Below are 24,592 nucleotides of genomic sequence, written 5' to 3' on the forward strand. Positions count from 1 at the left end.
AAGGAGGAAGTTGCATTATGCAGTTGAAAGGGGACTAGGTTGGGATATGGTGTACGTAGATCGTTGTTCCAGTTTTGATACTGACTAGATCAATGATTTCAACTGTATTCTGGATAGGGTCCTGGAAATGCATGTGTATGGTCAAAGAGAGCATTTCTTAAAATCTAGGTGATATGGTGTTCATATTTCTGTTTGGTTCTGTTGGTTTGCCAGTGACAAGTAGTTGGTTCTGAATTTATTAAATGATCTTAAGACAGCACTTTAATAAGTTATATCTTCTCAGGAGACAGTTTTTGTATTTTCTTCCAATCTGTCAGTAATCCCAAGAACAGGATTAATTTGCTTTGTGCTCAGGTAGACAGAATTAGAAACATGATCAATGTGGTGGTTACCGAAATAAAACTGACTTTCCCTCAAAATAATAGCCTACATTCTCTTGACTTGGAAGGAAATATTCCCCCAAGAAATAAGAAAGGTTATGTACTTTATAAAATCCAGAGAATTGAAATGAAAGGTAAAACATTTTCATCATTCTAATAAAAATTAAGTGTTGGGAGCAATTCAACACATTAAAATGTTTGGGATTCAACACATTAAAAATGTTTGTAACAAAATTAATGAAAGCAAAGGTAAAAACAGAAAGAATGTCAAAAAACCAGGGAGATATAAAAACCATGGTGCATCACTGAAAAATAGCTCCAAACAGAGGATATGCTTAGTTAAGACAATGAGTGGTCAGCAAGACTCTATTTCTTCTACTCATTTCCCCTCCCTTATAATTTCTTTCCTTCTGAGCTTACAGATTCCATCACAAAGTAATCAAATTTTATGTCTCTAACACTTTAGCTTTTAGTAGCTTTTGCAAAGTGTGAAGAGGAAGTAGGAGTATACAAAAATTAGCTCTTTTACTTTGTGTTCATGCTTTTGGTAAGATCACTACTGTGAAACCAGAAAGATATTACAGAAATTCTCAACTGTCCCCTATCTATTTGCTGTCAAAAAAAAAAATGCTGTGTGCACACACATCATACTGCAAAACACATACCACGCACGCTCACACACGTTAGTAGGCTAGCTTCAGGTCCTCAACATGCGGAGGGCACAAGAGGGAATGGACAGTGCCACTTAAACTGGAGAGTCAGCTAAGTGGAGATAGGTTAAGAAACCTTCTGGTGTATATAGATAGGTTTAACAGACTTTCAGCCAAATGTTTGCTGAGACTTTGAGAGAATAAGGCACAGGACAGGTAAATTTTAGCATAAGAGTGATTGATTGTGAGCAGGTTTAGGGAGTTGCCTAAGAGGGAAATTCAGCATAGGAAGTTAGCGTGAGAATCCCTGAAGAATCAGGGGCTGCAGGGCAGGTCTTTATAACAAATCTCTACAGAGAAGAATAAAATGCAATTGATTGGCAGCGCTACACAGCCAACTGCACCGTGCAGGACCACATCCACTGCCCGGGTAACCGTACTTTTCCAAAAATGCTGTACTACAACTGGACGGGTTATAAGTGGTCTACTGCTCTGGCTCTGACCATCACCCTCGGTGGGTTTGGAGCAGACTGTTTCTACCTGGGCCAGTGGCAGGAAGGCCTCGGCAAGCTCTTCAGCTTTGGGGGCCTGGGAATATGGACGCTGCTCGATGTCGTGCTCACTGCTTATAACCTTGGGGAAAGCAGCTTAGTGCTCTGATTTTAGTTTTCTAAGATGAAGCTACTGGATTAGAAACTTTATAAGTCCCTTTCAGACCTACTTTTCTGGGAGTCTAGGAGAGAGGTGTAAGTATCTGATCAAATTTCTCAGAGAGCTTCTCCAGAACAGTGGCACATTAAGAAAACAGTTTTAGATGAAGTATACAGAATTCAGATTCTGTAATTGATGAATTTTAGCATGTTGTCATTCCCATGCCCATTTTCCGCTTTCTTCGGTTGTGAATATAAAGATTATTTTATATCTGACCGTTTGCTATCTGTCCCTCCATTGTTTGTCCATACCTTCCTCTTCTCTTCATACATTGAAGTTGAAGCAGTTTCAATACTTGTAGGCAGGAGTCCAAACTCTAGGGCTTGAGGGCCTCTGAACAATGAGGGCCATTCCTATTTCTAGTGGTGGTGGACAACTTCTGCTTCCCTTGCATCAGGTGTATGTTACCCTCAGAAGATCTTGGGAAGATTTCTTATTGTTCTCTGGATTAATATGACCACTTGGAAATATTTTAGATCATACATGTGAACTTCCTAGAAGTGATTTTATGCCCAAATTGTGTTTCTGACTCTCTGGCAGTTTGAGTTCAGTAAGAATAGTCACAGAAGTCAATTCTGCATGGGACATGTATTTATTTACATGTTCTGGCATGGGTCCCTGGCCAAGATGGCAGTAATGTCCTTCCTCACCACATGGGGCTCTCTGGGGCCATAAGCAGGCTGCAAGCTGTTGGTCTTTCTGTACCTGCTGTTCATCAGCCTTGTCACTGGAGCATTGATAGGAATACTCTTTCACAGAAAGCAGCAATTCCAGAGGGGAGGGAAAGGATTTCTACCCATTAGCCATTTCCAGGATTTTTAGATGATAGTTTGTTGAGTAGGATACAGGCCATGTACTATATGAAGCTCCTAACTACTGAGATTTCAACTGACAAATTAACTAGGGGATTTTCTTAGTCATTAACTGCTTGACTGGTTGTCTGAGAGTGCTAACTGCTTTGAACTTATTCTTGATGACAGTTTTGTTAAGCTGTGACTCATCATGTCTCTAATGTCTTCATTCTAGTACAAAATGCTCATATAAAGTCTGTACAAAGGAAAAGTCTTCATATGAGGAAATGGTAGTATTTCAGCAGTCAACTTAAAAAACTACCTTCACATATTACACATGATATGATTTTAAATACAAGAGAGAAGGAAATGTATTAATCAAATAAAATAGCCCCTTTCCAATAAGGGCAAGCTTAAAACTTGGAATGATAAAACCCTTAAGAGGCCAAAATCTGGTGGCCCATTTATACCCCACATCTAACCATAGTGATGATAAAAAGAAGACAAATGTTTGATCTTGGGGCCAGGGAGCAAGGGGTATGGTGGCTTGAAGCAGGACCGTGTTCCTTGTCTTCTTTGAAGAAAAAATTCAGCAAAGAGACAGAGATTGTGAAGCAGATAAAACATGTATTAGAGGCAAAGTATATGTGGAAGAACACATGGGTTAACTCAGAGTGAATTGCATGGAATGGGGGTGGCTTAGGTTGCTTATATGGGGGCAGTCTTCTGGATCATCTATGGCCAATCATCTTGCTTTTGCCCATATTTGGTCTTGACTCAGGGCGCTCCTTGATATGTATGTGCATCTTTCAGCCAAAATGGATTCCAGCATGAGGGTTTCTAGGAGGTTAGCAGGACATATTATGGGCTGGTGCCCCCTCCCTCCTTTGACCCCTGAGGACTTTCTCTGCGCAGGTATGGGCTGGGAAATTCTCTTGACCACAAGAATGAGAAAAATGTTGTTGCTTTGTCTTTTACCCAATCAAGACTCTGTTGCTGCTGTTATCTTATCTCCAAGTGTCAGCAGGAGATGGGTTACAGCTGCTCAGCCTGGGGTCCATCTATCTTCTACTTCACTTCGAGTTAGTTGTGTTATTGTTTTTAAATATTATCTAAAAACAATACAACCCTTAGAGTCTGCACTTGAATGGTATTCTCACTTCCCCTCACCTTACCTCCACTTCATGTACTCCCCTTCCTTGGTCATGGAAGAGACATAAATTTGAGAAGTAGCATAATTTAAGCATGCCTTTCTTCTATAGGATGCTTCCTAACATGTTGCTTTTTAAAAAAAGAACTCAATTCTTCACAAAGAAGAATTGGAATTTAAAAAGTGAGACTCAGAGAGATTAAGTAACATTCTCAAAGTCAAACCACCAGGAAGTAGTAGAGTTTAGATCTGAAAGAAGATCTATTTGACTCTAATGACCACTCTTGTGAATTTACAGATTTATATTAGTTTTCTATGAAGTCTAATAACATATATTAATATTATACATTATTGAGCATTTACTGTGTGCCAGTAATGGTGTTAAGTATTTCATGTATATTATTCTACATAATTCTCATGGCAACTGCCTGCAGTAATATAAATACTTCATTTAAGAGGTTAAGTGACTTTTCTGTGGTCATTTGGGTAGGAAATGGCAATGCTTTAGAGCAGTGCTATGGAGCCATGTTCCACAGCTGCCAAATCTTAGGCCAGTTTTCTGAGATAAATTTCATACATAGAACTGGACATATTCATATATGACCCTGACTGCTGCCATCAGGACTAAGAAACAAATGACAACTGCAGATTTATACATTGTGTGTGTTTTTTTAAAAATGTGTTCCTTCTGTTTTAATTGTTTCAAAACAATTCAAAATTTCAGTTTATTGAGTGACTGACTAGATCTGGCTTGCCATGGGGCAAAAAACAAGACTGCGATGGCCAAGGTATTGGAAAACCAAATATAGATCCTTCTGATTCAATCATGTGCTAATTGGTCTTTTCCTACCTTAGAATCAGGCCCGGTGTTTCCATCTACATTTAAATAACACTTGGTGACCTGATACTTTCTGTAGATCCTGTTATCTTATGATTATAAGGAAGTGTTTATACATTTTTAAATGATGAATTTTGGGTCACAGGGTATAACTACGACCATTGTGGCAATAACAGCTGCCTTTGGGGAGCTGAATCTCATTAGTTTCTTTTGTGTCAAAAGAATAGACTGAGGCATAGAAAACTATGACAGTTACATTCTAAGACTTTGAGAAATCAAACGTGTATTGAACATGTTAACTGTGGATTTCTTTGAAAAGCAATTTACAGATAGAATTGAAATCCCAGCTGTGACATGCACTTCTTCATGTGGAAAATGCTTTGCACTACTCTCAATCTTGTTCCAAAAGCTATTCTTTAAACTGGCAACTGAATAGTTGAAAAACTTTTGGGTCAAATTGGACTGATCTTAAATGATAGATGGACTTAACCAAGCTTGGCTCATTTATATTATACTTGCTTTTAGTGAATTGCTGAACAGTGAGAAGCCTATCAATGTGCTGAATCAGTTAGTGGTCCCCACAGGAAAAGATGCTGGAGTTTCACAGTGCAGTAAAATCTCACACAGAACTGTGCAGGGCTCAGCTGCACATGGTTGCCACCCACACAGCTCATTCCAGCTCTCTTCTTTGCCACACAGTCCATTTATGGGCAAGCCATTCTCGTGGCTCCTGGGAGATTGGCACACAACCACTGAATCTCACAGCTGGAGATTCTTCTGGAACCCATCTGTGTTAACATCTAGGTTTGAATCTTTGCTCTACCAGTTACCAGTTCTCTGGCCATGGGCAGGTCATTTAGCCTCTCTAACCTTGTTTCTTCCCCAGTGAAAGGGATATGAGTATTTATAGGATTATTATACAGATATAGCACAGTACTGGACAAGTAGCAAAGGCACAATAATTGGTAGCTATTATTACTGTCCATAGGCAGAATTCCTCTTTACTCTAACCTGGGGAGTTTCAATATTGTTCCATTATTAAATATCACTGGAGAAGGAGATTCCATTCATCTCTAGGTAGCTCATTTCCATCTTTAACTCATGTTTACATTTGTTTTCTTGTGCCACATTAAAGTTTTAAGACAAATTATCATCACTCTTTGGGGAAATCTCAAGAGCTAATTACTTATTATAGTTAAAGTGTTAAATTTTACCCTGTAAAAATTTCTCAAGCAGTTTTTAAATGCCCACAAACAATTATTTAAGAGTTTGAGCTACAAAGTTCTGAGGATCTGGAATAACACACATTGCCTGTGACATGTAGAGCTGAGATATGTTAGAAATAAACATAGTTGATGAAATCCTGACTCTGAACCAGTTTGTGTACTCAGTAATGTGGATACAGAAGTAAACTAGGCACGGTTCTTGATTGCTGTTGGGCAAGCTGGCAGTCCAAGCTACCCAAGGCCTTGGAGAAACTGGACTTTTCCTTTTACTCCACTATCTTACCCCAGCCCCTCCCATCCCTTTTTTGCATCCCAGAGAGCTTGAAGTCAGGGATAGAACACTTCCACGAAACTGGCTGACAAATGTCTATGGGTCTAAAATACTTGATTTAATTTCCAATGGTGAATTTCTAACCTCTCAGGTGACCAGGCAAACAGCCATTATCTGACACTGACACTAAGAAGTCCCATTCCCCTATACAGGCCCCATAGATCTGGTACCACAAAGACTGCCTGTCCCTAGGTACTAATGAAGGTCAAGAGAAGGCTGAGTAAAATGGACAAAGTATTTAGGGCCTCTTTGTGTCGAAAGCCAATTATTAATCATCATTTTCTGAAACTATTATAATAAAGACTGACCTTTTAGTAAAAATACTTTAAAATTTGATTAATCTGGTTATTTCTAGCTATAGCTACTTATCTCTCCTTAGTAAAGACCAAAGAAGAGAGACTTGTCGTGCTGGCTCTAGAATTGAAATTTAAAGGACTGGGAGTCCTGTGCTTGGAGCCCAGAATAGGCTTTTAAAAATTATTCTTATTTCTTTTTGTGTGTGAACTTGTGATTTTCTATTCTGTCCTTAGTGGTATATATGAGTAAAGACCTAGTTGGAATGATGGACTCAGAGTTCTCTGCCTGAGCAATAGGAAACTTTCCAGTGGGCAGAGTTCTGCTCTTTCTAGATCCTAATAGAGGTCATGTGTTCTCAAAACAAAATCAAATCCCCCCCAAACCCCACACAACACTTGCACTATTTTATAAAGCCTTAAACTGGCAGATGGGAAAGGGGAAAGGCAAGGTTTAGAAATACTCCAACTCAGTGGCCTTCAAACTTTAATGCTCAAAAATCCCCTAAAAGAATTTTTAAAAACATTCACATGTTTTTATTTTTAAAATATTATTTTAATAGTTTTAAAATATTATTTTAATATTTACCATTTTGTTTTAAGCATTTCCGAAAATTGTTTATCTGCGTGTCCACTGACAGTGTCACGAGTAGTATATAGATATTGGAAGTCTAAGAAACACAATCCTAATGCCTGCCTGCCCTAAAATAATACAGATCAGAATGATATTATTTAAATAAATTGACTTTTTGATAATGAACTGTGTCAATATTTAAAAGGTCTGGGTAATTAATAAGACAATATTTTCCAAATGAACGAAGCATAATTTTGCTAACTCATGCCTGGGTCAAAGATCAATTTAAATGGTAAGATTTACCAAAGGATTTTAATGTAACAAAGTACAAAAAGCTCACTGATGTGGGTTCAGATTCCACACTGCAACTATCCTTTCACTTGTTGAATTTTAATGAAGTATCAAAGAAGATCCACAGTTGTCTGGCAAAGTAATTAAAATACTGCTTCCTTTTCTAACTATGTATCTGAAGGAGACCAGGTTTTCTTCATCTATTTCTATCAAAGTGGCATATTAAAATAGAGTGAAGGCAGAAGCAGGCATGGGTATCTATATGTCTCCTAAGTCAGACATTACATAGATTTGCAAAATTGTAAAACAATGCCATTCTTGTCACTAAATATTTTGGTTTGGGAAAATATAGTTATTTTCATAAATATTTGTTGTTTATGCTAACATATTATGAATTTATTATTATTTTAAATGAGTTCATAGATAATTTTTTTATTTCAGTTTTAATGTCTAATTTAGAAAATATCAATATATAGAACTCAGCTAAACAGAAGCTCTTTGGAGTTCTCAATAACCTTTAAGAATGTGGAAAGATCTTGGGAGTTCCTTGGCAGTCCAGTGGTTAGGACTTGGCGCTTTCACTTCCGTGGGCCCAGGTTCAATCCCTGGTCTGGGGACTAAGATCCTGCAAGCCACGTGGCACAGCCAAAAATTAAAAAAGAAAAAAAAAAGGAATGTGGAAAAATCTTGAGACCAAAATGTTTGAGTACACCATTCTTATTCTCTCTCAACGCAGTGATTCTCAATCATGGCTGCACAACTAAGTCAGCTGAGGACCTTTAAACAATTCTCACACTTGGATCCCAACCTCAGAAATTCTGATTAACTGGTCTGGGTTGTGGCCTAGATGAAAAGATTTTAAAACCTTGAATCTAATGTGTAGCCAAGATTGAGAACCACTGCCATGGGCTACATCCTGAATGGTCACTTTAGTCATAAATACCCACAAAGTCACAAGAACGCATTTCCCAGCATCTCTGTTTCCAGAGTATAAGGATGGACTTGTAGCCCTTTTTGGTATCCCTTGGTAACTCTCGTACCCTGTTGCTCCTGGAAAGCTATGTTTTAAAAGTTGTGTAGCTCGGACTTCCCTGGTGGTGCAGTGGTTAAGAATCCACCTGTGAATGCAGGGGACACGAGTTCGAACCCTGGTATGGGAAGATTCCCCATGCTGCGGAGCAACTAAGCCCGTGTGCCACAACTACTGAGCCTGCGCTCTAGAGCCCACGAGCCACAACTGCTGAGCCCATGAGCCACTACTAGTGAAGCCTGAGCACCTAGAACCCTTGCTCTTCAACAAGAAAAGCCACTACAATGAGAAGCCCACGCACCGCAACGAAGATTAGCCCCCACTCACTGCAACTAGAGAAAGCCCACGTGCAGCAATGGAGACCCAATGCAGAAAAAACAAACAAAAAAAATTTTTTTAAGTTGTTTATCTTTGGTCTCCCGTACTTGGAGTGATATTTTCATAAACCATTCTGGTTTCCATTTGCTTGACCTTTTTCGTTCACTTATACATGTATTTACTTGATAAATACTTTAAAATGGGCCCTTTCTTTGGTCTGGGCTTGAACTGATAAAAGATAAGAAGGTAGTTATGAGTGATTGGAAATTAACTCGGTTATGCTAAGAAATATTAATAGGATGGGTTTTGATTTAAACAAGGGTTAGAGGCATTTGCCTGGGAAGAGTGGTAAGTTCAGAGTGTGAGAATGAGAGACCAAGTTCTGTGCAGTGGCAGATAATTGCTTTATTTAAAGTTGTTATTTATCACATAAGGTTTTTCTCAAGACTCTTAATGGTTATCTGAATTAGTGTTCTAATGCCTATATTTCTTCTTTCCTGGAATGTCCTTCTTTGGACACACTGACTTGTTTATTTGCAATAGCAGCAGTATGTTGTCACTTCTAATAGTTAGCTACTAACCAGAGCAAGAGTAATACTATTCTTGTACACATGGGTCTTGTTTCACTATGAACAGCGCAGTTCTCCCCTACCTTCAAAACTCCAGAGCGACGTTGCTGAGGAGAATATTTCCCATGGTGTGGTCCTTTGTGATACCTTGTATTGACCACCAAGTGTCACTCTTGCTCTTTTTGCTATCGAAAAAAAAAAATGTTTTTACTGACAAAGGGACATTTGTTCTTCATCATAATCCTGATTCATAGATTCTAGTTCAAATTGTGAGTGGTTGCATCTTAACCGGCTTCCTTGTTTGATATCACTTTAGCAACTTAAGGTTGGTAGTCTGGGTCCTGCTGTTTGGTTAATGGCATGAAGAGAAAATAGCAACAGTGGGTTGATATGATGGATGTGAGCCTTTGTGCCCCACTCACCTGGGCAAGCTGGGTTGCCCAGCTCATTTCTCATCTTGGAGAAATCACTCTGACAACTCTCTGTGCAGGTGACCATTCAGTCACTTGTAGATTCCTGTTGATAGAGGTGAAATGCTGAGTTATTTATAGAGTTAAATAATTCAGTGTCTCACTGAAATAATTCAGTGAATTAAATAAATAAAATAATGAAATAAATAAATAAGTAACTCAATGAAATAAATAAATAGCTCAGAGTTATTTACAGCAGCAGAACCATGTAATTTCAAGGGGGTAAAACATGATCGTGAACTCAATTTTCTTACTTGTGTAAGGCCAGTTACAGAAGCAAAATATAAAACACACTATTGAGAAATGAATGTATTGTGGTAAGGAAACATTCTCTCTCAGAATCTCAATGACAAGATCCTGTAGTATGTGGCATTATAGTTCTTTTAAGTTTTACCCTATAGATGTGGAGGGAGGGAGGAGACAATAAAATTGGATGTTAGTGAAACAGATTTTCACAGTTGATGTCAATGTTGATACCACTTTGATGTCATCTGGGCCCATAGGTGGGAATATGTTTTTGATAAATATGTATACCAGTTTAGAATTTCTAGAGTGTACATTCCAAATTCCACGGTCAATAGATATAAAGTGATATTTTGAACCCCCTGAAAATGAGTTAATCCCATTTCAATTCTTCACATCTATTGTCTGATCTTCTGAAGTTCATAAAGCAGGGCTAGAAGACCCAGTATTGGATCCACCCTGATTTAATATGGTCCAGGGCTGTGATTGAGAGATTAGATTCTGTGCTTGCTTACGGTACCTCTGTGATTCCTTAAAAGTTTCTCTTTTTTTTTCTTATTTTGAAAATTGCTTTTATTCTGTAGGGTAACATTTCTAATGGTTTAGCGGATAAATCTTCAAAACTCAGTGGTTTAGATAGTTGTTCTATCCTAGCATAGTCCAGTGACATTGGCAGGGAGGATTAGCTTTCCTGGAGCCATTCAGGAATGCAGGTTAAGTTCCACCCATACCGTCTGTGGCTCTTGTATGTTTATCAGAAGAGTTGATGTCAGCCCTGCACTGTCTTGACATTTAACTTTATCAGGAATAGCAGAAGGCAGCAGGAGGGTGACGGTTGGGTTCACATGATCATAACTTCTAGTGTCAGACTGATGAGTTAGTGGTTACAGCACTTGCGCTTGAATAGGTTACTTATGTTGTTTTCTTCTCCTCCTCTTTCTCCTCCTCCTTCTTCACAATAGGACTTAAAATAAACTCCATGGGAGCCTTAGCAGTGGGAGTTTTTACACTTCAATAGTTTCACACCTTTTAGGACAGTGCTCCTATTAGACACTGGCAGATTTGTTGATTGAAGAATTTCTGAATATTCCAATTGTTTGTGTTTAGTATTTCCATCAGATAAGAATGTTTCTTTAAGAAAAATCACAGATTTTATTGGGGCAAACTGAGGTAAGTTGAAACTAAAGGCTGGGATAAAAATGGGAAAATATGCTCATTGACACCCTCTCCTCCAAAATCCTACTCAATAGGCATTAAATTTTATTATTACGTGCACATCTCTTCCTTGCTATGTGAAAGGAAGGATGAGCATGATGTAAGATGCTTATAGTGTAATGTTGCTGGCTCTTATGGAAGCCACATTGCATCGTGAAATGAACATGGATTTTGAATTCCTACAGTTCTGGGAGTTGACTTGCGGTTCTGGCACATATTAACTGCTTGACCTTAAGCAAGTAGCTAAACCACTCTAAAACTTTGTCTAGTTTTAAAATGAAAAATAATAGCACTGATTTTCCAGGGTAATAACTTCCAGGGTTATAATTGAAAAGTGTGTGTGTGCTTTTGAGAGAAAGTTGGAGTGCAAGAGAAGCATTCAATAAAAAGTGTAAACAACTTAATGATGATAAATACTCTTTTGTTCTCCTTTAGAATTTGCTGAGCCATAGTCCCACAAAAGGAAAAGAAAATGAAAAAATTTAAACTGCCCTGTGAGGTAACTAAACTCTAGCCATTCAGTAAAATGAAGGAAGGCGGCTGTTCTGAAATAACAATTGTTAATTGACGTACTAGTTTCTTTTTGCTGCTGTAACAAAGTACGGCAAACTTAGTGGCTTAAAACAGCACAATTTTATAGTAACTCAAAGAAGATTTAAATTAAGTGGCTTCAAGAAACAGATCCTCAAAGTAGTTTTCCTGGATGACATTTCTCATATGTCCAAGTATTAAAATCTACTGGAATAGTGGAGTGGGGGAGCAAGGATCAGGGTAACCCATAGCAAGCAGTGGAATCAGTTCCTCAGGTAACACCGTTACCTGAGTAACTGGAATAAAGTGGATGGAGTAAAGTGGAAAGTGAAATTTTGTCACTGTAGCAACAAAGTGATTATAAAGATGGTGGAATCATCAGCCTTCTTTAATATGGTTCTGGAGAGCATACATAGGGAAAATTAAAGGCCATGGACATCCAGTAAAGAACACACATGGAAAACTGAAAGATCTCTATGAAACCTTTGAAAGAATGCTTTGTCTCCTAATGTTTCAGGGCAGATAGGACTATGGATCAATCCCAGGACAGATTATAAGGCTGCAGAGTTGAAGACATCACTAAGTCTCTTACACTAAGGTAAGGGCACTAGTGGGGAAGAAGAAAAATATCCTGAGAAATAGGATAGAGATATTTGGGCTGACCTAGGCAAGACCAAAAAGTCTTGAACTTCACCTAATTCCCTTTGCCTATTGACGGACTTCCATAAAAGTCTTTCGGTGGCTACACTTAAGGCACTAGCCCTCAAACTGATGCCAGTTCTCTTCAGCTGTGACCCCTACCAACTTTTACTGCCTCCAGGGCAGTTACAAGATTTAGAAACCAGCATAGCTAGGAGGATTAAATAGAAGGGCTGCTCAGACCTGAGATAACCTATAGACCAAAAGCATATAAGACTTCTGCAATTCACATCACAGGAGCCTGGGGAGCATGTGGCGGTGAATTCTAAGGGTGTTTGAACAGGGGGATGAGATATAAACCTCAAGTGGCCAAATGCATTGCTATGGGTTTACCACCAAAGAGTGAAGATTTGATGTGCTCGTTCAAGAAGTGGGACCCTGAGAAATTTATCCTCTGCAGGGTTGGCAAATCTAAGCATAAACTCAATGATGGCCTAGATTTTAAAAAATTGAAAAACTGAAATTTCTCTGGAATACCAGAGAGGTGTGAGTCTGATGACTCGGGGAAGTGGGAATGTTGGAATGATCTATTATTTGCAACCTGCTAAGCCACTCTTAACTGTACTCCCTGATAAAGCCTAATGGATGTTCTCTTCACCAAGAGATTAATTGCATGCATTGGTCTGCAACAATAAAAGTACATTTTTAGTTTTTAAGCATAAAATTTTATAACCGTAAAACTTCCTTCCTAAGTCCTCTTGTAAAATTTTCAAATAGCATTTGTTAGAACATTTGTCAAAACCAACTGTGGAAATAATATTACAATGCATGGGAATTATTTAGAGTGCCAGACAGAGCAAGATTTAGAATTGATGGTCATAAGATATGACACAAGCCAACAGCCTTTTATAAAAATAAGATATTATTATTATTATGTTATCCTCAAAAATAGATCCTCAGTAATGTCTTTTGATAGGATGAACTTCAACAATTCACGTTGCAAAAGCCAGCTATATTAAGATTTGGTCACTATAAATTAAAAGATCACTGTGAAATCTCTATTTTCTTTTTATTTAATATAAGAATGCTGAACAATTGTATATGTTTACTTTCCAAAAGTAATTTTAATATATATTATTTATATGTTATAGCACACCTTTATTTGTAAATGCATAAAAATATAGTTGTAATTTAATGACTACTCATAATGAAAATTCTTATGTAACCATCACCTGGTTCCCTTTACTATATCTCTCAATAGTCATTCTGCCTGGCTGACTCTTTTTGAGTCTTCACTAGGGATTTAGGCTTGGCTACATTGTCATTGTATAAACCTTGTGGTACTCTATATCTTTCATGTTTTCTCTACCCGCTGCCCTTGCCTTTGTAAATGGCCATTTTATGAATCCTCCTCACATTACCCTAATTTGGTGCCATCAACTTCCTGCTGGTTTCCTGCAATGGGTGATATCACAGCATGTTTGTATACTGATGGGCATGATCTGGTAGAGAAGGAAAACTTGATGATGAAGAAGAGAAAAAAAGATACTGGCAAGAGAGAAGGTCTTAGAGATGAGAGGGGATGAGAAGCAGTAGCAAGTTTGACCTTAGTAAGGAGTAAGGAAAACCCATCCATTGTATCAGGAGGGAGGGCAGAATTTATGAGTAGAAGTGCAGGTAGGTTGATGGATTTGTTGTCAGGCAGGGGTATAGAAACTGTTTTTTGGTTGTTTCTAATTTCTCAGTGAATTAATAAATCTTAAGTTCATTAGCAAAGCCTTCTTAAACAGGACATAAAAAAAAAAACTAACCATAAAGGAAAAAGTGATAACTTGAACATCATTAAAATTAGATGGGAAGAAAATATTTAAAATATATATAAACATTAAAGGATATGTATCCAGAATATATGAAGAACTACAAGTAAATAAGAAAAAGACAAATGACCCATTGAAAAAATGGATAGGATACTTGAACTGGTACTTGACATAAAATGATATCTCAATGGGTAAACACACATGGGAAAGTGCTCAATATTGTTATTCTTCAGAGAAGTGTGAATTAAAATCACAGTGGGGACTTCCCTGGTGGCGCAGTGGTTAAGAATCCACCTGTGAATGCAGGGGACACAGGTTTGATCCCTGGTCCGGGAAGATTCCACATGCTGTGGAGCAACTAAACCCATGTGCCACAACTACTGAGCCTGTGCTCTGGAGCCCGCGAGCCACAACTACTGAGCCTGCGTGCTGCAACTACTGAAGCCCACATGCCTAGAGCCCGTGTTCTGCAACAAGAGAAGCCACTCCAATGAGAAGCCCGCACGCCGCAACGAAGAGTAGCCCCTGCTTGCCGCAACTAGAGAAAGCCCGCATGCAGAAAGACCCAATGCAGCCTAAAAGTAAATAAGTAAGTAAATAAATAGTTAAATTTTTTAAAATTATAATAAAAATTAAAATCACAGTGAAATACCACTACACTCAAATAATGATAGCCAAAATTTAAAAGAGTGATAACAACGAGTGTCAATGGAGAGTTGAAATTAACCTGGTAGAGTTTAGTCAGTTGAGTAGTACAGAAGGATGGAGGTAAGGGAATTCAGGATATGGACCAAGAAGTGATTGTAGGAACAGCATAGAATCTAAGCAAGTGAAGTGGTGAGTACATGAGGAGGGTGATGGATGGTGAAAAGATCAGTGGTGGGACTTCCTGTGCCTGAAGAATTTTGGGAGTCTTAACACACTGCTCGTACTTAGTACTAAGAAATCACCATCTCCTCGTCTTGTCTCCGTGAATTGCACCTCAGGGAGATAGTATATTTAGTCCAGTGTTTCCAGGATGTATAGGAGGAGATAGCCACAAAATGTTTTCTTTCCCTTGAGGATACTTCTGTTCCCATTGAGTAGATGCATGCCTTTACAATGTCAGTCAGTGTAAACTCAACATTAATCTTATTGTGCAATCTTATATTTACATAAGTAAAGATATTCATTTCACAGGAAAGCAGCTGCGCAGTAACTTCACTTCATGATGAAAGTGTGACAAACTAATGGGAGGTGACTCTTGGAATGGCAAAACTGTCTTCAGTACTCATTCCATATAAACATAATTTCACCTGATGTTAAAAAGTGAATGAATAATTTATATAATAAAGAGCTACTTTAATTATTGTTCTGAAGAGAGTCTCATGGTTGTTAGACAAGCTGCCAGGCTAAAATATTGGCTTTTAAATTATTTCACCCATTCAGCCAGGAAAATGGTTTCACGTGGCTTTTTTTCTTCCTTGAATACAATAAAGAATGAAAGATAGCCAGCCTGGCTCATGAATACATAATGAACAGTGACTAAAAGAGATGGGTCTGGTAGCACCTCAAAGAGTAAATCAACTGTAAACTATCCCCAGGTTAATTTTCTGCTCAGTGAGGTGCCAGTTGTGAGTCTGAGGCAACATATAAAGACTCTCACTCTTTGGGAAGACTTCGTGCCCTGGCAACCTACAGGGTAGGTGCAAATGGTGTTCTTATCAGGTGTCACCTCTGGAGGGTGGGCACCCTGGCTGCAATATTTTGATTATTTTCTATTTTCTTGAGTTATTTTGCTCTCTCCCTCTAAAATAATTGTGTGTTTAGCAGTGCAGCTGAAGTTCATTTTCTATAAGGACTGCTTAAATAGATTCCACACTATTTCCTTCTTCCCAATTAATATGTCATGCTTTATCACTCCTATTATTAATCTGTTATGACTCAGAATCAATCTGTTATACACTTGTTTTATTTCTAGGTTTCAATTTTATACCATTTGTTTCCCCAATTACATTGTAAAATTTTCGAAAGTCAGGGCACTGTCTGGATATTTCCCTCACTATGCATATCACAATGCCTTGCATTCAGTGTTTTTGTTTAAGAGATACATGTGTAGAAAGATGGATGATGGATAAATGGATGGATGGATGGTTGAGTGAATCTGCAGATGGCTGTGCACCATTCACCTGGTTTGGTGAATGGGTGAGTAAAGGAGGAGAAAAAAATGGATATATCTGGCTATATTCTTTTTGTTTGTTTTTGCTTTTATGTATAATTGTAAACTAGGCAATTTCCCAGTGAATTAAGTATTTTGAATCCAAGTAACAGCTGTAAATCAAGAAAGGCTATATTCACTGAACATTAAGTATTTTAACAACAACGACAAGGCAGCTATCTATATATTTCCAAATACTTTGATGTTTAGTATCTCCAAATACCTTTATGTTTTGTTTTTGCAGTCAAAACAATCAGCTCAGTGAAACTCTCATGGCATAAAATAGTGATCCCACAAAAAGCAAGTGCTGTTAGGAGCCTCAAATGATCCCACACACTTTAGGAAAAATCAGATTAGTAGCAATCATAATATTTTATAAAATACTGCTTTTTGTTATAAAAGGAATGTATGCTCATGAAATGTTTTACGTAATATAAAAATGTTAAAGTCATGACCTATAATTTCAACACTAAAAGATAATTGCTGAAAATATATTGCCCCATAACTGAAAAAACTTGCTCTCTCTCTGTGTTGGTGTGTGTGTGTGTCTGGGTGTATACATACACATGCATGCACGCATGCATGCTATTTTGAAGCATAGGTTGGGTGTGAGGGCTCAACTATCTGTCACCCTGAACCAGAATAAGGAATCAGAGACTAGGGAGAGAAAAAGCTTGCCTCTCCTTGAGTCCTGTAGCAAAGATTGTTTTTAGATGCTGCTCTTTCCATAGTCACCTATCATCACCTGCCTGCTCTTTTTCCTTCAGGGAGTCTTAAAACTTGTGATTTGCACCTCAAAATTATTGGTGAGGCAAACTGTTACCTCTACTGTTGATCTTTGCTTCTTCCCAGAGCCAAGAAGAATACAGCTCCAGGACTTCCCTGGTGGCACAGTGGTTATGAATCCGCCTGCCAATGCAGGGGACACGGGTTCGGGTCCTGATCCGGGAAGATCCCACATGCTGCAGAGCAACCAAGCCTGTGCACCACAACTACTGAGACCACATGCCACAACTACTGAAGGCCATGCGCCTACAGCCCTTGCTCCGCAATGAGAAGCCACAGCAATGAGAAGCCCGTGCACCCCAACGAAGAGTAGCCCTCACTTGCCGCAACTAGAGAAAGCCCACGCGTGGCAACAAAGACCCAAAGCAGCCAAAAATAAATAAATTAATTAAAAAACAACAAAAAAAGAATACAGCCCCATCCAAAATCTCTTTCCTAAATGGGGACCAGAAAGGCAGCAGTGGGAAGGTTTCAGGCTCAGGTACCCAGGCTGCCATCTTCCCAGAAACCTTGCTCAGGATCTTGTTAGAATGTTTTCTCTGTTTATTATCAGGTAGGCTAAAAATATCAGTAATGTGTTTATTAAAATGTTTTCACCTGACTGCTCTAAGTTAAGCTAAGACACCAAACCTACTCTAGATCCTGATATGGTTTCTTCTTGAAACTCTCCTTCCAGACTTGACTCAACTTGAGGCAAAGGTGGCAGAGTTGACAGTGCCCCAAGGGGTTGTAGGCAGAGAAATCTTGTTGCTTTGCACTGAGAGGAGGTACCTTGTGTTAGTGAGTCCACACTCGTTCTGCTTGCCACGTGACAGGCCAGTAACTTGGGAGAAGAGGTTTTGGGGCAAGGAATACCGACTTTATTTAGAAAGCCGGGAGTCTGAGGAGATGGCAGACTAATGTCCTAGAGAACCGTCTTCCCCAAGTCAGAATTCAGGCTTCTCTTATACTAAAAGCAGGGGGCTGGGGTGGTTGGTTGTTCCAAAGCTCTTGGTGTCTGAATCCTTTGTTCTTGCAGCTGTCCACGTAGGTCAGGTCACGTTGTTCCTGTAAACCTCCAACAAGACAGATGTTATTCTCTGTTCTGCAACTTTTAATCTCTATATGAATGGAAAAGTGCTATACTTTTAAATGTCAGAGCCTTGAGAATGGGCTATCCTGTGTATTTCAGGCTATAGGCAACGCTCTTAACTTGAAGCAAAAGCAATAGAATACAAAAGATGAAAGTAAAAGAAACAAATCTAATACGGAGTCAGGTTTCCTCTTCCCTATTGCACTAGAAGGAATCTCCTGATTTTTGTGACCCCAGTGCGACTGAGGCAGCATGCCTTAATGGGAAAAGCTGCTCCCCTTTTCTGTGGTTTGGAGACAACTGCTGTCTGTGAGATGTGGAGAGAGGAGACAGCCTCCCAGTACCTCAGAAGAAAGGTAAGAGGTTCCAGTTTTACATGCCTGGCCTGTAAGTGTGGAACATGCTGTGCCTGCAGGTTTGCCACATTAGAGAGATCCCAACAGCCTGACTGCACAGTATGGAAGGAAGGCAGGACTGTGAGCGGGTGAAGAAAATTTACAACCTGTTCATTGGAAGAGCAGGACCTAGCTGATCATAACAGACGGCTCCCAGTGAACTAGAACTAATGGAAGAGAATTTAAATAAAAACCTATGGGAACTCTCAAGGAGATAAAACAAGAGCATTGAAAGTACTCAGGGAACAAGATACCAATCTTTCTGCATTTCAAAATTGAATGGATGAACCTCAAAATAGATGATTTCTTCTGAGCACAGAATTAGTACCTTGAAAGAAATATCTCACAACAGAAAGCGAAAACACAGAGGTAGATATCATGTAGAACAGGGGTCCGCGGCCTGTTAAGAACTGGGCCGCACAGCAGGAGGTGAGTGGCTGGTGAGTGAGTGAAGCTTTATCTGCCGCCCCGCATTGCTCCCTATCGCTCGCGTTACTGCCTGAACCAATCCCCCGCACCCCACTTCCGTGGAAAAATTGTCTTCCACGGAACCGGTGCCTAGTGCCAAAAAGTTTGGGGACTGCTGATGTAGAAGATGGTAAGATGTTTGGAGGATAGCCCTAGGAGAATTATGCTGAGTATCCTGAATTCTAAAATAAAAGAAAAAATATTTTTAGATTCCAGCAGGGAAAGAAAAGATGCTTTTTATATATGAAAAAATATCCAAATAGCTTCGGATATCTTGTCAGCATCACTAGAAAGTAGAAGACAATGGAATAAATTAGTGGGTCATTGAGAGCGAAAAACTGTGGTCCAAGAGCTCAATTTCCAGTTGATAAATCATTTATCACTCATCTATGAGAACAGTATGGTAGGCAGAATTGTAAAGATGTGATCCCAGCATTCCTCCCTTATTAGTCAAACACTAATCTAGATACTGATGTGAAGGGATTTTGCAGATGTGATTAAAGACCCGAGTTAGTTGGCCTTAAGATATGGAGATTATCCACATAGGTCTGACCCAATCAGGTGGGCCCTTTATAAACAAGAGAGTTTTCTCTGACTGGTAGCAGAAGATAAAGTCAGAGATTTACCCCATTGCTGGCTTTGAAGATGGAGGGGACCACATGCTAAAGAGTGCGGGCAGCCTTTGGGAGCTGAGAGTGGTCCCTAGCTGATAGCCAACAAGAAAATGAAGACAGCCCTGCTGTACAATCACAGGGAACTGAATTTGGCCATCACTCTGTATGAGTGAAGAAGTGGATTCTTATCCAGAATTTCCAGATAAGGAAATATCTTGGACAACACCTTGACTTTGGCCTGTGAATCCTTAAGCAGAGATTCCAGCCAAGTTTCCCTGAATTTCTGACCTATAGAGTTTTGAGATAATAAACGTTTTAAATTGTGGGTTTTTTTCCCCCCAGTTTTATTGAGAAGTAATTGACATACATCACTGTCTAAATTTAAGGCCTACAGCATGATGGTTTGATTGTGAAATGATTACCACAGTAGGTTCAGCTAACATACATCATCTCATATAGATACATTTAAAAAAAAAGGAAAGAAGAAAAAAAATATTTTTCTCCTTGTGATAGTACTCTTAGGATTAACGCTCTTAACATCTTTCCTACATACCATACAACAGTGTTACCTGCAGTCACCATGTTGTACATTACCTCCCCAGTAGTTATTTATCTTATAACTAGAAGTTTGTACCTTTTGATCACCCTCCTCTAATTCCCTCTCCCCCTACCCTCTGTCTCTGGTAACAACAAGTCTGATCCTTTCTTCTATGAGTTTTTTTGGTTTTTTTTCAGATTCCACATATAAGTGAGGTCATACAGTATTTGTCTGTCTCTGTCGGACTTATTTTACTTAATGTAATGCCTCTAAGTTCCATCCATGCTGCTGCAAATGGTACGATTTCCTCATTTTTCATGGCTGAGTAATATTTCATTATATATATGTGTGTGTGTGTGTATACACACACACACACACACACATATATATATATTTACCACAACTTCTTTACCCATTCATCCATCCATGGACACTTAGGATTATTTTCACTTATTGGATATTATAAATAATGCTGCTGTGAACATGGGGTTGCAGATATCTTTTTGAGTTATTGTGTTCATTTTCTCTAGATATATTCCCAGAAGTGGAATTATTTGCTGGATCATATGGTAGTTCTACTTTTAATTTTTTGAGGAATATCCATACTGTTTTCCATAGTGGCTGCACCAATTTACATTCCCACCAACAGTGCACAAGGGTTCCCTTTTCTCCACACCCTCATTAGCCTTTGTTATCTCTTGTCTTTTTTTTAATAGATGTTTCTTAGAGTATAATTGCTTCAAAATACTATATTAGCTTCTGTTGCACAACAAAGCGAATCAGCCATATGCATCCACATGTCCCCCTTATCTCTTGTCTTTTTGATGATGGCTATTCTAACAGATGTAAGGTGATATTTCATTGTGGTTTTATAAATTGTAAGGTTTGTGTTCATCTGTTACTCAGCAATAGAAAATTAATACAAAGGTATTTTGAATGATATATGTTTTCAGAGAGAGCTCTGCCCCATACCATATCTTGAAGGAAACACTGAAGAAAGTACTCTCATTGAATCAAAATAGAAATTTCAAGATAGAGGAAAGCAAATGTAGAGCCAACAGGGATGAGCACTGAGTCTTTCATTATAGGTGATTAAATGTACATGAAAATGATTGAAATTTGTAAGATGAAAATTCATGTAAATGTTATTGAGTTAACCTGGTACTTAAAATTCTAAATTATCTCAGCAAAATCCAGGACGTGAAAGGGATTGGTGGTAAAGTATCAGCATCTCTTCCTAAATGTTTTACTTGGTCAGTGAGAATAGGGATGGGAGAGCAGAGGGAAAAGTCACACAAGACTTTAGTTAAGGTAGAATGAAGAGATGGTTCACTCAGCCAGTAAAAGTGAGGGAAGGAGAAAAGAAGAAACAACTAAGTTTATTAAATAATAAAATAAGATGGAGGAAAGAAATCCAGGTATATTGGCTGCTGTAATAAATGGGAAGTGCTGAATCCCCCATCGAGAGACAGAGGCAGTTGGATTGGGTTAAAAATCAGTACTTGTGTTATTTGCAATACATTTAAAACAAAGCGATAGAGAAATGTAAAAAGTGAAAGATTAAGCAAAGATGTATAAAGCAAACACAAAGGAAACAGGAACATACGTGGTGTAATAAAAGGACCTTCAAAGCCAAAAGCATTTAATGAGACAAAAAGAGATGTTATATGGTGATAAAAGTCACAATCCACCAAGAAGATAAAACGACCACAAACTTGAATCATCAAATAAAAACTGCGAAGTGTATAAAGCAAAAATTCCTTAAAATACAAAGAGATGAAGATAAAAATGAAATGATACGTCTTAATATATGTCTCTTAGAATTTTTTTTTTTTTTTTTTTTTTTTACGCCTCTCACTGCTGTGGCCTCTGCCGTTGTGGAGCACAGGCTCCGGATGTGCAGGCCCAGCGGCCATGGCTCACGGGCCCAGCCACTCCGTGGCATGTGGGATCCTCCCGGACCAGGGCACGAACCCGTGTCCCCTGCATTGGCAGGCAGACTCTCAACCACTGTGCCACCAGGGAAGCCCTCTTAGAATTTAATGAATCAAGGAGGTAGAGGATTTAAATAATACAACCAACAAAATTGTATATCTATATTTTATAACTATTTGGAGAGATAAGAACATAGGACAGTTGCAGAACTTTGTACGATACAATAAAATATACTTGCTCATGGAACATGAGCATGAAAAAGCATGCTGGGTTTTTTGTTTTAACATCTTTATTGGAGTATAATTGCTTTATAGTGTTGTGTTAGTTTCTGCTGTATAACAAAGTGAATCATCTATACGTATGCATATATCCCCATATCCCCTCCCTCTTCATCTCCCTCCCATCCTCCCTATCCCACCCCTATAGGTGGTCACAAAGCACGGAGCTGATCTCCCTGTGTTATGCCGCTGCTTCCCACTAGCTATCTATTTTACGTTTGGTAGTGTATATATGTCAATGTCACTCTCTCACGTCGTCCCAGCTTACCCTTCCCCCTCCCTATGTCCTCAAGTCCATTCTCTACATCTGCATCCTTATTCCTGTCCTGCCCATAGGTTCATTAGAACCTTTTTTGTTTTTCTTTAGATTCCATATATATGTGTTAGGATATGGTATTTGTTTTTCTCTTTCTGACTTACTTCACTCTGTATGACAGACTCTAGGTCCATCCACCTCACTACAAATAACTCAATTTCATTTCTTTTTATGGCTGAGTAATATTCCATTGTATATATGTGCCACATCTTCTTTATCCATTCATCTGTTGATGGACATTTAGGTTGCTTCCATGTCCTGGCTATTGTAAATAGAGCTGCAATGTACATTGTAGTACATGACCCGTTTTGAATTATGGTTTTCTCAGGGTATATGCCCAGTAGTGGGATTGCTGGATCATATAGTAGTTCTGTTTTTAGTTTCCTAAGGAACCTCCATACTGTTCCCTATATTGGCTGTATCAATTTACATTCCCACCAACAGTGCAAGAGGGTTCCCTTTTCTCCACATCCTCTCCAGCATTTATTATTTGTAGATTTTTGATGATGGCCATTCTGACCGGTGTGAGGTGATACCTCATTGTAGTTTTGATTTACATTTCTCTAATGATTAGTGATGTTGAGCATGCTTTCATGTGTTTATTGGCAATCTGTATATCTTCTTTGGAGAAATGTCTGTTTAGGTCTTCTGCCCATTTTTGGATTGGGTTGTTTGTTTTTTTGATATTGAGCTGTTTGTATATTTTGGAGATTAATCCTCTTGTCAATTGCTTCGTTTGCAAATATTTTCTCCCATTCTGAGGGTTGTCTTTTTATCTTGTTTATGGTTTCCTTTTCTGTAGCATGCTGGGTTTTTTTTTACACCAGTTGTGTGCTTAGACGAATAAAGCTTAATATTTAAAATTTAGAAATTTTACAGGCTATATTATCTAACCATAATCTAGTAAAACCAACTACCAGAATTTTAACTATGTGAAAAGTAAAAATTCACTGTTAAAAATGTGTGTATCGAAGAGGAAATCAAAGTTGAAATCAAATAGTATCTATAAATTTGCAAAAATGAGAAAAAAAATTTCAACCAAGACAGAAGAATATAACTAAAGCTACACACAGAGGAAATTTTATGGTCTTAAAACATATTAACTGGGAAGGAGAGACTGAAAATAAACTAATAGATTATCTAATGGTTAAACATTTTTCCATTTCTGGAATAGAACAACTTCATCATAACATATATTTTTTATATTGTTTCTTTGACTAACTAATATTTTGTTCAGAATATTTGTATATATTTTATTATTAAAAATAGTGAATTTTATTTTTATACTATCTGTCACATTTTGATATCAGATTTATACTTGTCTTATAAAACGAGTTGGGTGGTATTCTTTTTTTTTTCCCCATGTTAGAATTTAAGCTTGTTATTATTATTGTCACTATAACTATTTCTATTAAGTGCAATGTTTAGTAGCACTTGACCAAAAAACTATGTGGGCTTGATGCTGTCTTTGTGGGAAAGAATATTTACTACTGATTAAATTTCTCAAGCAATTAATGATTTTTAATTTCTTCTTAAATCATTTTGGTAATTTATATTTTCCTAGGAATGTGTGCATTTCATCAAAGTCTTTAAATATGTTGATTTAAAGATGTTCATAATATGCTCTTATCTTTTAAATCTGTGTTCCATCTAGAGTTCTCTCTCCCTTTTCATTGCTAATATTGTTTATTTATATCTCCTTTTTTCTTGGTTAATCTTGACAAAGATTATTTTTTAAACTAGGCTTTTCAAAGCACCAACTTTGATTTTGTTGATCCTTTCCTTTTATTTATTTCTGATCTTATTATTTCATTTTTTCTACATCATTTATAACTTTTTTTCTGTTTTTCTTTCTTTAACTTCTTCCGCCATTTATCTTTATCCTACTATAAGCAATTACAGTGTAATTTTCTTCTGAGCATCACT

The 24,592-nt window shown here is 38.1% G+C and overlaps 1 long non-coding RNA gene across 5 annotated transcripts in view; it reads left to right on the forward strand.

The window, feature by feature from the left end:
* LOC111183562 (uncharacterized) overlaps positions 1 to 24,592 on the forward strand; it is a 152,985-nt gene that overhangs the window by 35,592 nt on the left and 92,801 nt on the right. For all 5 annotated transcript variants that reach the window (XR_016392734.1, XR_016392737.1, XR_016392735.1 and 2 more), the window contains exon 1: positions 1 to 24,592. This exon is cut by the window's left edge and continues 35,592 nt beyond it; it is cut by the window's right edge and continues 13,787 nt beyond it. This is a non-coding gene — a long non-coding RNA (uncharacterized LOC111183562).

This window comes from Delphinapterus leucas, chromosome 3 (genome assembly GCF_059928025.1).
Source record: "Delphinapterus leucas isolate spDelLeu-1000000601 "Yukka" chromosome 3, BTC_Dleu_Yukka2, whole genome shotgun sequence".
Lineage (NCBI taxonomy): Eukaryota > Metazoa > Chordata > Mammalia > Artiodactyla > Monodontidae > Delphinapterus > Delphinapterus leucas.